The sequence below is a fragment of the Haematobia irritans genome, chromosome 4, assembly GCF_050003625.1.
Source record: "Haematobia irritans isolate KBUSLIRL chromosome 4, ASM5000362v1, whole genome shotgun sequence".
Lineage (NCBI taxonomy): Eukaryota > Metazoa > Arthropoda > Insecta > Diptera > Muscidae > Haematobia > Haematobia irritans.
In genome coordinates, this window is record NC_134400.1 from 209348433 (window position 1) to 209363683 (window position 15251).

A 15251-nucleotide genomic window follows, 5' to 3' on the forward strand; every position below is an offset into this window, starting at 1 on the left:
AACGATTTCACGCTTAATGAAATTATGTATGTGATATTTTGTACGCTAAGTTGACTTAGCATGTTTTGAAGGAGTTGTTTTTTTTTTTGTATTCAGATTGATGTGATTTGTGTTCTGTCAAAAGCTTAAATTTATCAGACACTTCTATCAACAGTTAAGTTATTATAAAAATTTTACTTAGGCTACGACTAAAGTTTTAAAAAATGTCCGTTTCAAAAAGGTTTAAGTAGACTTAGGGTACTCTGGAATGAAGACAACAATATGTTTTCAGAATTTGTTCAAACAAAATAAAGTTTGTGCTGGGCAAACATGCTATGTTTCATTCTAAGCATATCATTTTTAAAGGCCTAAAATAGTTAACTCCAGTTTCTAAACATATAAAACACAATGAAAGTGTAGATTGCTGAAGTTTTAGACGTTATAGCTATTGATTAGCGATAGTGAAAAATGTTCCAGAAATTGAAAAAGAGTCTTTCTGTAGACTAATGCAATCAGTAAATTTTTTTTTTAAGACTGCATCATATTTTAATCATTCAATTATCTACGAAGAAATGGAAAATAAATATGGGGTTTCTCCGATCTTGTTTTGTTCTATCTCACCCTCTATGCCGTTTCTTAACATACAAAGTTTACTTGGTTCCAAAAATTTTGACCTTCCTTTAAGGATTTTGGCATTGTTTCCGAGCCAATGATGCAGCTTCGTTAAAATAAAGATATTTTTAGGGCGACCGGACATATCCCCCATCGGACATATCGCCCAAAATGATTTTTGGGCGTTATTACCTCCCTTTGGGCGGTCACATCGCCCAATTTTAGTTTGGGCTTTATGTCCTCTCTCAACGCGGTCATAAACCCCATAAAAATGCAGGTGTTATGACCGTTTGAATATAATTGAATATAAAGAATATTTTAAAATAACGAAGTATATTTTTTTAATTATGTCAAAAGCTATATATGATTACTTCATCTATCCATTAGTTTTTGTTTTAATATTTAATTAATTAATTAATAGATAGATATGCCTCTTTTTGACAAATATCGAATTCTTTTTTTATTTCATATGCTGGAAAAAGAGGTAAAACTAGCATATCTTGGTTTCATCGTTTGTTTTAATTATTTTTGGCTGGATCGGAATGACCATTGTTCTTCTCAGCGTACGAACGAAATGGAAAAGCGGCTAAAGTGGCTTTACGAAGACCTATATCTCTCGTAAAATAGGTCGGTTTAAGCTCAAAGACATTTGAATTTATATATAGAAATATTAAAATTCGGAAAATGCTAATTTTTTTCTTTTGAACAAATCAGACTGAATTGAAAATTATGCATTTTAAACTGAAAATTGGAACGAGATGAGATGATCGCGCGCGCGATTTTTTTAAAGTACCCATAAGCAGCACATCGATCATCTCATATCTTTCCAATTTTAATGTTTAGAACAAGGTAATAAAATGAATTCTTTTTTAAATTCATCACATTCAGTTTGTCCTCAAGTTCTTGCATCTTTTTTTTATTAAGTTGTTTTAAAATAGTAAAATCAGGAGATCGGTCTATATGCGTGCTATATCAAACCGTGGACCGATACTGATAGATTTCCAATTTCAGGCAAATTGAATAAAAACTACGGATTCTAGAAGTCCAAGAAATAAAATCGGAAGATCGGTCTATATGGGGGCTAAACTAAAACATTGACCGATACTCACCATTTTCTGCACACATCTTCTGGTCGTAAAATAATTCTAGATTTCAAATTTCGTGCAAATTGGATAAAAACTAAGGTTTCTATAAGCCCAAAAAATAAAATCGGGAGATCGGTCTATATGGGGGATATACCAAAACATGGACCAATACACGCCATTTTCGGCACACGTAGTTGTGGTCCTACAATACCTCTATAAGCCCAAAAAGTGAAATCAGAAGGTCGGTCTATATGGGGGCTATATAAAATCATAGACCGATACTCACCATTTTTGGCACACCTCTTTATGGTCCTATAATACCTCTGGATTTAAAATTTCATGCAAATTGGATAAAAACTATGGATTGCAGAAGCCCAAGAAGTAAAATCGGGAGATCGGTATATATGGAGGCTATACCAAAACATGGACCAATACTCACCATTTTTCCCACACCTCTTTATGGTACTAAAATACTTCTAGATTTAAAATTTCAGGCAAATTGGATAAAAACCTTGGATTTTAGAATCCCAAGAAGTAAAATCGGGAGATCGGTCTATATGGGGGCTATACCACAACATGGCCCGATACCCACCATTTTTAGCACACCCCTTTATGGTCCTCAAATACCTCTAGATTTAAAATGTCAGCCAATTTGGATAAAAGCTACGTTTTCTATAAGCCCAAGACCTTAAATCGGGAGGTCGGTTTATATGGGGACTATATCAAAACCTGACCCATTTTCGAACTTGACCTCCCTGCAGACAAAATACGAGTTTGTGCAAAATTTCAGCACGATTGCTTTATTATTGAAGTCTGTAGCGTGATTACAACAGACAGACGGACATGGTTATATCGTCTTAGAATTTCTCCCTGATATAGTCGGAAATCGATATTTTGATGTGTTACAAACTGAAAGACAAACTTATTATAACCCCGTCACCATTCTATGGTGGTGGGTATAAAAAATGGGGAACAAAACTACTTCATTAAGGACAGTTTTTGATTTGTATTCCGACATTCATCCCCATAAAATATTGGGAGTTTTGACCGCCTATTTTTTGGGACATATGATCGCGATGAAGGAAGACATACACGCAGAGAAGGAATATGATCACCTCAAACATGTTTCAAGAGCAAAATGTTATTTTTGTGTGGTGACCATGTAACATGTTTGTCACTAAAATGTTATTTTATTGTCAAATATAACCTGCTTGCCGAAATCAGATACATAATTTCCGAGAAAATAACATGGTTGCGAAAACCATGTTACATGGTCACCACCCAAAAATAACATTTTGCTCTTAAAACATGTTTGAGGTGATCATATTCCTTCTCTGGGTGTAAAGCCCAAACTAAAATTGGGCGATGTGATCGCCCCAAGGGAGGTCATAACAACCAAAAATCATTTTGGGCGATATGTCCGTTAGGGGATATGTCCGGACGCCCATTTTTAGCGTCCTATCCTGCTTTAAATTTAGAATCAAGGGAGGTCATAACAACCAAAAATCATTTTGGGCGATATGTCCGTTAGGGGATATGTCCGGTCGCCCATTTTTAGAGTCCTATCCGACTTTAAGTTTAGAATCAAGGGAGGTCATAACAACCAAAAATCATTTTGGGCGATATGTCCGTTGGGGGATATGTCCGGACGCCCATTTTTGGCGACCTATCTGGCTTTAAATTCAGAATCATTAAAATTAGGATATAGATCTCATTTATGGAAAATTCGTTCTCTTTTCCCGGTATAGTAATAAAGCTATTCACGTATAAACAAATATCACACTCAAAAAAAAGTGAACTCTCTATTTCACTAAAGCCAATTTAACTTTATTTTAGTTCATGGAATTATTGTGTTTAGAGAAAGTTTTCTTTACTCTAATAATTTTTTGTGTACGTTAGTTAAATTAACTAAAGCCGAGGAAAAAAATATACTCCAATGAAGCATAAAGATGAACTTAATTCGTGTCTTCCACAAACTAGTTCAGAATTTCTTTAAATTTTGTAAATTTTACCTAAAATGCGTCCATCATGAACTTCGTATGTCACTAAAGACATTCTTGCAATTTTGAACACCAAGTTTTTCCTTCAAACTACAAAATTTTCTTTAGCAAGTGAAAAAACTTAGTTATGTCTAATAAATTTTCTTGAATTTGTCGAAAAATATGTACTTATTTTTATGACATCGGCGTGATGCCAACGTTGGTAATACTGTTTAGTTAAAATTTTCTACAAATATTCAAAATTTTCTAAAATTAACCGAAAGTTTTCTTCCTGGTGGGTTCACTGTTTTTTCAGTGCAGTTTAAAAATCCAACATATAACGGATGCCTCAAGATAAAAAATGTTTTCTGAGGCGTTTTTATCTTAAATCGAAAGATTCAGAATTTCAGTTAATTTAAGGGTGGAATTTTTAAATCAAAAATATGTTTGTTTACGTTAAGGAAGATTTGACTTAGTTCAAAGACATACTACATTAACGGATGGACGCAAGTTTCCAAAATTAGAGTCCTAAATTAAATATTTTTTTTAACAATGATTATAAGCATTATTTTAATTAAAATTTTATTATTTTAAAGAAGTTTGTCTATATTGCGCATCCTAAAATTTGTGTTGCGTTATTTTTAATGCCACGCAAAAATTTTTTTTCTGTGTTTATATGTTTATAAAAAATTTTTAAATTAATACATCAATTATAAGAAAATGTAATATACCAAACATAATATGTTCTGACATATTAACATATAAATTTCAGTTTCAAACATATAATTTGTAGACATAAATATATGAAAAACAGTGTGTTTTTGTGAACAGCCGCAAACATTTAATGGATTGAGATTGTGCTGACCATTGTGTGGTAGAAATGAAGCGAGGAGTTCTAAGTGGGGTGGTGCTGACTTGGAGTGACCATGGATGGCGGCCGAAACTTTTGTTTGCCGCTTGCTTCAATATGGTTTTTAGGATATTTTACCCGATAATATTCGGTATTTATTTTGACCCCATGGTCTATGATACGATCGGTTGCTCCTCGGCCGCTACAGTAGCCCACACAAATACTTCTGGTGGCCAATCGAAAATATTATTTAGGCTGACATCTTGGGCAATTCGCCCGAACAATTTGTTCGTTCAATTTGGAATAGCTTTTCATCGCAGATAGCGCTTTTCCTTACACGCACTGCATGGGAAAAGCAGCCCTGATTTCACTTTCGGATTTTGGATTTGTGTAGTTAACAGGAATCGGAATCCGATATACCACGAAGAAAAGTGAAATGTTACGCACATGGTCCCATAAATTGGCTTTATTTACATTTTTATTTTCTTATTTTAGGCTCCATCCACCATCTCCATTACGAGTAATAATTTGCCATATTATTTTTGCAATTTTTTATACTAAGCAATGTTTTTTATTATTGTCGTGTTTGTTGTTTGTGTTCTCGCATTCGCAGCACCTGCCTTTTTTAATGTTCTTACTTCCTTTCGAAGTGCCACATGGCGGATATCAAGTGCTTCTATCACCGCTGGTGGGCGTTGAATCTACTTTTCAAGTAATTCGCTTCCGTTTTCTATGAAATATTGCACGCATATTAACATCACTGCTTTTTGTCTTGAGTATTTTCGCTTGTTAGTTAGACTTGTGAATTCTAAGGACGAATACTAGGTATTATTGTTTCAAATAAAGAAGATAATGTGGAATTTTGGAAAACGATTTTACATTTATATTCTACAAGTCTTCGCCGCAACTAAAGTGATTTCATCGACTTAAAATAATAAAATAAATTTAAAAAATCTCAAATGAAGCGGAGGAAATTTTATCACAATCCTGGTATTTGTTACCAACATGGTGGCTTATTTGAGAGGTTTGGTGATGTTAGTTTTTTTATAAATTTAAATACTTAGGAAGGGTTTTTTTTTGGTGTGGGTATCCATGCGAATTCAATTTTTTTAAGCATACACTGGATTGATCTCCAATTAGATTTAGATTTACTAAAAAATATAAGAACAAATTATATTTTATTTATTTTTGGCTCAGAAGGTGGATATAATGGAAATATTTCTATGATAACTCTGAAAGTTTGTATAGACGGTGTCATTCAATTAAACAACTATTTTAAAAGCACACCAATAAATTGAAGCTCAAGTGCTGTCACAGATTAAACGAGCTTTAAATGTTTAAAAAGTTCGGAAGTAAACAAATAGGTGTTATGAATATGGGACCCATGAAAATGAGTTTTATAAACTAAACGAATGCTAAGAAATTATATGAAAAAGGCACATTGCTATGTTTTTTAGAATGTAACTTCATTTTATTTTTGGGGCTCGTTTGTGCTATGAAAATAAACCCCAAATATTCAAATGAAAATGAACCCCAGTTTCCAATTCGGAATTCGTTGTCATGTCGAACATATTTTCGCTTTCTGGGATTTGACAATGGGATTGTTGCTTGGAATAGCATTGTATTTAATTTAATACGAAGTGGCTAACGCGAACTTAAAAAAGTATGGACGGCCTTTAGTCGAAGTTCAAGGTTGTGTCCTATTGCCAGTGTCAAAATTGGGATAACGCCATTTCAAAGCGGTATAAGTGGACAGCCTTTGGCCGGCGTTTAAGACTTCCTCTATGGCCTCCCAGCAAAAAACCGTCGCCAAAAAAGTAGTGAAAATGTTTTTTTGGATCCGGAAGTGGTGCAAATTTGGCGCAGAAGCGATGAATTTAACATGGGTTTGTCATAGGATGGATGTCCATCATTTCAACAGCGTTGCACTGAATTTGAATCACTTTTTAGGGTGTGATCTGAATTCAGTGCTTTGGATGTTAATTACAAAATGTTGTAATTTTTTGGCAAATAAATAATTTTTATAACTTTTTTTGATTTTTAATGCATTCTAACGCTTATTTTTATTTTCAAAAATTCACAATTTTTCTGGAATGGACTTTGAATTTTTATCGACAAAATTGAATAATTTGTACCATTTAATTAATTATTAACAAGTAAGGAAAGTCTAAAGTCGGGCGGGACCGACTATATCATACCCTGCACCACTTTGTAGATCTAAATTTTCGATACCATATCACATCCGTCAAATGTGTTGGGTGCTATATATAAAGGTTTGTCCCAAATACATACATTTAAATATCACTCGATTTGGACAGAATTTGATAGACTTTTACAAAATCTATAGACTCAAAATTTAAGTTGGCTAATGCACTAGGGGGAACACAATTTTAGTAAAAAAAATATGGGAAACATTTAAATCTGAAGCAATTTTAAGGAAACTTCGCAAGAGTTTATTTATGATTTATCGCTCGATATATATGTATTAGAAGTTTAGGAAAGTTAGAGTCATTTTTACAACTTTGCGACTAAGCAGTGGCGATTTAACAAGGAACATTTTGGTATTTTGACCATTTTTGTCGAAATCAGAAAAACATATATATGGGAGGTATATCTAAATCTGAACCGATTTCAACCAAATTTGGCACGCATAGCTACAATGCTAATTCTACTCCCTGTGCAAAATTTCAACTAAATCGGAGTAAAAAATTGGCCTCTGTGGTCATATGAGTGTAAATCGGGCGAAAGCTATATATGGGAGCTATATATAAATCTGAACTGATTCTAATCAAATTTGGCACGCATAGCTACAATGCTAAATCTACTCCCTGTGCTAAATTTCAACAAAATTGGGCCAAAACTCTGGCTTCTAGGACCATATTAGTCCATATCGGGCGAAAGATATATATGGGAGCTATATCTAAATCTGCATCGATTGCAACCAAATTTGGCACGCATGGCTACAATGCTAAATCTACTCCCTGTGCAAAATTTCAACCAAATTGGGGTAAAACTCTGGCTTCTGGTACTGTATTAGTCCATATCGGGCGAAAGATATATATGGGAGCTATATATAAATATGAACCGATTTCAGTCAAATTTTGCACACTTGACTATACTACTAATTATACTCCTAGTGCAAAATTTCAACCAAATTCGGCAAAAAATCTGGCTTCTGGTGCCATATAAGTCCATATCGGGCGAAAGATATATATGGGAGCTATATCTAAATCTGAACCGATTTCAATCAAATTTTGCACACTTGACTATGCGACTAAGTGTTATGTTTGTACAAAATTTCAAGCAAATCGGTATAAAACTGTGGCTGCTGGGTTCATATTAGTGCATATCGGGCGAAAGATATATATGGGAGCTATATCTAAATCTGAACCGATTTCTTCCAAAATCAATAGGGTTCTATTTTGACCCAAATTAGGAACATGTGCCAAATTTGAAGGCGATTGGACTTAAATTGCGACCTAGACTTTGATCACAAAAATGTGTTCACAGACAGACGGGCGGACGGACGGACAGACGCACAGACGGACATGGTTATATCGACTCAGGGACCCACCCTGAGCATTATTGCCAAATACACCATGTGTCTATCTCGTCTCCTTCTGGGTGTTACAAACATATGCACTAACTTATAATACCCTGTTCCACAGTGTGGCGCAGGGTATAAAAACAGTTAAAATTACCCATTAAAAATATGAAAAAGCAACTTATAAAATATTGAATGAAAAGAACTTCCTTTGTAGTTAAAATAAAGAACATCTTTGAGAGGACATTTTTGGAGGTGCTTTTAAATTTGTGCTTTTAGGAGAACTTCCAAATTTTTTTGCTGGGCTGATACACTCCTATGCCAGTTGGTTGTTTCGAATAACATATTACATCAAATTTGGTATGAATGGCTAACTCGAATTTTAATCGCCTGTTTCAATATCGACCTAAAAAACCTCTAGATTTCCATTTTCAGTCACATTTGATAAAAACTACGGCCCAGAAGTAAAAAAAAAGTAATAACTACAAGCCCAATTTTCGGCACACCTCTTTATGGTCCCAAAATACTTCTACATTTCAAATTTCAGGCAAATTGTATAAAGGTAAGGTTTCTACAAAACCAAGAAGTAAAATCGGGAGATTGGTATACATGGACGGATGCTCACCATTTTCGGCACACCTAAAATACCTCTACACAGAAAAAAATTTCACGAAAATGTTTCCAATTAAAATTTTAATTGAGTTTTAAAAAATATTCAATTAAAAATTTAATTGAATCAACAAATTTTTTAATTGAAACAAAAATCAATCACAAAAATTAATAGTATCAATTATTTTTTTAATTGGATCAATTAATTTTTTAATTGACCTTCAATTAATTTTTAATTGATACTACCATTTCTGTAATTGAAGACATTTCAATTAAAAAAGAAGTATGTACGTCCGTAAGTTCGGCCAGGCCGAAGCTTGTGTATCCTCCACCATGGATTGAGTAGAAACTTCTTCTAAACACTGCCATCCACAATCGAATTACTTAAGTTGCGGTAACGCTTGCCGATGGCAAGGTATCTTAAAACCTCCTAACACCGTCTTCTAAATTGTATGTAAGTCCATACGTGGTTATATTTAATCAAAAAAGATCGATCAAATACGTATATAATTCAGTTTGGCAAAATTTTCTATAGACATAAAATTTTGACAAAATTTTCTATAGAAATAAAATTTTAACAAAATTTTCTATAAAAATAAAATTTTCACAAAATTTTCTACAGAAATAAAATTTTAACAAACTTTTCTATACAAATAACATTTTAACAAAATTTACTATAGAAATAAAATGTTGACAAAATTTTCTATAGAAATAAAATTTTGACAATGATGAAAATTTGATTATGAACCGAATAAAATTTTAACAAAATTTTCTATAGAAATAAAATTTTGACAAAATATTCTACAGAAATAAAATTTTGGTAAATTATTTTTGACTCGAGTGGCAATCATGATTATGAACCGATTTGGACCAATTTTTGTGTGCTTGGAGATCGGCTATATATAACTATAGACCGATATGGACCAATTTTTGTATGGTTGTTAGCGGCCATATACTAACACAGAGTTCCAAATTTGAACCGGATCGGATGAATTTTGCTCCTCCAAGAAGCTCCGGAGGTCAAATCTGGAGTACGTTTTATATGGGGGCTATATATAATTATAGACCGATGTGGACTAATTTTTGCATGGTTGTTAGAAATCATATACCAACACCACGCACCAAATTTCAGCCGGATCGGATGAAATTTGCTTCTCTTTGAGGCTCCGCAAGCCAAATCTGGGGATCGGTTTGTATGAGGGCTATATATAATTATAGACCGATGTGGACCAATTTTTGCATTGTGTTTCGAGACCCTATACCAACAGCATGTACCAAATTTCAGTCGGATCGTATGAAATTTGCTTCTCTTTGAGGCTCCGCAAGCCAAATCTGGGGATCGGTGTATATGGGGGCTATATATAATTATTGACCGATGTGGACTAATTTTTGCATGGTTGTTAGAGACCATATACCAACATCATGTACCAAATTTCAGTCGGATCGGATGAAATTTGCTTCTCTTTGGGGCTCCGCAAGCCAAATCTGGGGATCGGTTTATGTGGGGCTATATATAATTATGGACCGATGTGGACCAATTTTTGCATGATTGTTAGAGACCATATACCAACACCATGTACCAAATTTCAGCCGGATCGGATGAAATATGCTTCTGTTAGATGCTCCACAAGCCAAATCTGGGGATAGGTTTATATGGGGGCTATATATATAATTATGGACCGATGTGGACCAATTTTTGCATGGTTGTTAGAGACCATATACTTACACCATGTACCAAATTTCAGTCGGATCGGATAAAATTTTCTTCTCTTTGAGGCTCCGCAAGCCAAATCTGGGGATCGGTTTATGTGGGGCTATATATAATTATAGACCGATGTGGACCAATTTTTTCATGGTTGTTAGAGACTATATACCAACACCATGTACTAAATTTCAGCCGGATCGGATGAAATATGCTTCTGTTAGGGGCTCCGTGATTACAACAGACATGCAGAGAGGCGGACATCCAGACAGACGGACGGACGCTATAACCATGATCAAGAATATATATATAGCTTATATAGTCGGAAATCGATATTTCGATGTGTTACAAACGGAATGACAAAGTTATTATACCCCCCATCACCATTCTAAGGTGATGGGAATACTAAAAACGATAAGGATGAAGGTCTAGGTGGTCGGTCTTCAGGATTCCAAACTGGACGGTTTTTGGTCGGGGTTTTGGATTTTCTCCTATGGTCAGAGTCCAAAGTGCGTTGACGCGATTCTAATATAATATACGTGACCAGTCTTCTCCCGGTGTTTACAACTTTCTCCTATAGACAGAATCCAATGTGGACTAACGCGATTTCAAAGAGACGGCCTTAGCCCGGGGTTTTATGCTTTCTCCTATGGACACAGTGCAAAATGGTCTAAGGTGAATATATACTAACGTATGTAGTTCCATTTAACAAAAATTCATATATTTTCGTACTCAGTGACACGTATTTAATTTTCCATCAGTTTTTGTTTGGCTACTGTCTCCTTGTTAAATTTTTCTGGGTTTCATATACGCCCACTCTTCGGGTCCTATCTGATATGTTTTTGGTGTTTATTTTTTCCGAATATTCGACTTTAAATTGTGAAAATATTCGAAAACTTCAAAAGTTAACATTTTGGAAAGTTTGGAAAGGTAGAAAAGTCTTCTAAATTCTCCTTATAATCCCTATGATTTTTCATTCAATTATCACTGTAAACTTACATTAAAATTGCAGAATTCCCAATACTTGCATTGGCATTGGTATAATATTTTTTCCTCCCCTGATACCACTTCACGCATTACACACTCTTATACACTAGATGAGAAAAATGTTGCAACTCCAGCAATTTATGTTGAGTTTCAATTAAAATAAGGCAATTAAAAAATTGTTGATGAACACAGTCCATCCATACATAGTCACTTATGGCATGCAGATTGAACAAAATGTAAACGAGGGAGGCTACAACGAAACGCAATCACCCTTTTGCTATGGATATTCAAATTGAAATTCGCCATGTAAAGTTTAAGAATTGGCTGATGTCGTATCTCATAATACCGCTAAATAATATTAGACATTTTAATGTCCCATGTTGAATGTGAGCCGTACATAAAAGTCAAGTTATTCAATGATGTAACAATAGGAGCAGCAGAGGATGCAATATGTAAGGCGAGTTTTGATGATGATGATGAGACCTTGGATCACTACCTTTGTCACTGGCTGCCTTTAATAGACACAGGGTTAACCAGATCGGTGAAGATGAGATTTGGGGCCTGGCCCAGCTTGGAAACAGGACACAGAGATCCTGGAATGAAAGAAGTTATACGACGGAAAGATGAAGTTAGAAGACACAGCAAGGCGAATACTGCACGCTCACAAAAAATCGCTTCTGTAACATATACTCCCAAACATATTTTGCTTCAAGCATATACATTTTTGGGTATTGCCCAAACATTTATATGTTTGATCTCTTCCAATATATAATATGTTTGAAAGCATATTGTTCTAAACAATATATGTTTGGGTAGTCTAAGTTCCACACATTTTGTATTTTTGCATCCAAATTCAATAATGTTGTCTTCCAAAAAACAATATGTTATTATGTGAACATATAATATGTTTGGAAGCATTTTGCACCCAAAAATATTATATGCTTAAAAAAAATTCTCCCAAACAATATTTTGCTCAAAATTTTATTTATTTATTTATATATTTACAATCATAATGAATTATGAAAATAAACAGGTAATATAGGTGCTAACAACATAGGTTTTCGACCTGAATGCTCAAAATTTTGTTTCTGCCCAATTGTATATTCCCCCACATCTTTCTCACTTCCACGAGATTTTTTAGTTCTTAGCACCTTTTTCTGTAATACAAACATTGTAGAAGAAATTATTCAATTGTATGATTTTTTTATTTTAATTTTATCTTTTGCCGGACGGGGATTCGAACAGCGGACCACACAGTTTGTAAGGATCAAAGAAGTAGCTGATCAATTGCCCAAGGAAAAATAAAATGTTAATTTTGTAATAACAAGCAACAACCACCAACTTAATTCAATATCGCTCCCTGTTAAATAGCGCTCCAAGCTACTAAACACATATATGTTTATAGGCTATTTCTAAATTAATATATGTTTGCATCCAAGCATATTATATTTAAAAACATTTTATGTCCCAAACATAATATGTTCTAACATATTAACATATATGTCCCAAACATGTTATGCTAGTTTATGAACATTATATGCTTGCACTCAAAAATATTGTGTTTAAAATTTTGTGTTCCAAACATATAATGTTTATAGCCAAACATATGAAAAACAGTCTTTTTCATCCGTGTGGCTTAGGTGTTTGTCAAGTGACATGAGGCAAGGCAACCTGAATCCTCTTTTCAACCTAACCTGGACTCACTGTAAAGAACTCGTACTGGCACAGTTTACCAGGACCAACTCATTCGCAAGTCCCCATGAACCAGTTCAGGACAACCTCTGAAGATTCTATTTCATTTTGAGCATCCAAATCACCACAGGAAGAACATATTTTTGAATATGTTGGAAAATGAATTATTTTATACATTTTACTTCAGTAATATTAATATCAAAAGAAAAAAGTTAAAATTTTATATGAAAATCGCAAGAAACTGAGCTTCGTCACTAATTCTGACAAAAATCTGTCTGTGGAAGTTTACACAACTTTCCTGTAGACGTTATATTCAATAAAATTAAAGATTTATTTCGGAGTTTTTAGGTCAAGTTGCCCTCAGTTCAATAGGATCTTCTGTTATGTAAAGGTATAATTTTTTAAATTGAATCGGCGAAATGTAAAGACAAAACTATGTCATTGAAATTTTTATATATATATTTTTTAGTGCGGAATTCGAAGAACATAACGCAAGCCTGAGTGTTTGTGCCTTGTGCCAATTACAGAGAGTAAAATTAACTTACAAATCATATATGCTTTCAAAAAACAGCTTGCCTGATTAAAAAAAAAATTAAAAAGATTTTGTCTATACACTAATGATTTTGGTATTGATTCCTTGTCGGAGAAGCGGAGAATCGAAGTTAGGATAATTTTAGAACACAATTCTCTTTTAAATTTGAGATTTGCCTACTTTATTCTAGAAAGAAAATTTGAATCTATTTATTTCTTTACAGATTTTCTTTATGCGCTATCAAAGTCCGTTAAAACGTGTTAACGACAATTAAAGTTTCCAATGTCAGTCTCGACCTTAACAAGAAATTATACTATGTGTCAAGTAAAGAGCGTCTTAAAAAAAAAAAACAAAAAACACAAGTATATACGGCCGTAAGTTCGGCCAGGCCGAAGCTTATGTACCCTCCGCCATGGATTGCGTAGAAACTTCTACTGAAGACTGTCATCCACAATCGAATTACTTGGGTTACGGTAACACTTGCCGATGGCAAGGTATCTTAAAACTTCCCGACACCGTAATATATACCACATAGTCCATACGAGGTATATATTAAACTAAAAAAGGCCGATTAAATATGTATATAATTAAGTTTAAATTTCTATAGAAATAAAATTTTGACAAAATAAAATTTTGACAAAATAAAATTTTGACAAAATAAAATTTTGACAAAATAAAATTTTGACAAAATAAAATTTTGACAAAATAAAGTTTGGAAAAAAATTCTATAGAAATAAAATTTTGACAAAATTTTCTATAGAAATAAAATTTTGACAACATTTTCTATAGAACTAAAATTTTGACAAAATTTTATATAGAAATAACATTTTGACAATGTTTTCTATAAAAATAAAATTTTGGTAGATTATTTTTGGCTCGAATGGCAACCATGATTATGAACCGATATGGACCAATTTTTGTGTGATTGGGGATCGGCTATATATAACTATAGACCGATACAGACATATTTTGGCATGGTTATTAGCGGCCTTATACTAACACCACGTTGCAAGTTTCAACCGGATCGGATGAATTTTGCTCCTCCGAGAGGCTCCTGAGATCAAATCTGGGGAACGGTTTATATGGGGGCTATATATAATTATGGACCGATATGGACCCAGTGTTGCCAACTCCCCAAGGCCAAAAAGCACAAAAAAAAATTGTATAATTTATAACATACCACCATTAAATGCTCTTCCAAAAAAAAAAAAAAAAAAAAAAAAAAAAAAAAAAAAAAAAAACTTCCGAAGTCGTATTAAGATGGGTATTAGATCGAGCTTTTCACAATTACTTTTCTTTAATAAATCATTTTCAGGAATACAAACTTTGTGAAAATTTGCTTTTGGTTATTCCCCATCAAGTTATAATAAAATTTGCAGCAAAAATGCATAATTGTATGCCCATATTTATTGATATAGTTTTCACTTCAGCGGCAAAAATCAAACTTAGTACTCACCATTATGAACCGCTATTCAAGTATACACCTTGATCAGTTTTAATGCTTTCGTCCAAATCATTTTGATCAGTGATGTTTTTCACCTTTCAAAATATTAATATTTGGAAGGAGTCTATTGCTTATTTCAGTTGTGCGTGCTTTTGTGAATTTAATACAAACATTTTTAATGACATCTTTACCAAATTCAAAAATTCGACACTCATCGCTCGACTTTCCTACAGAAT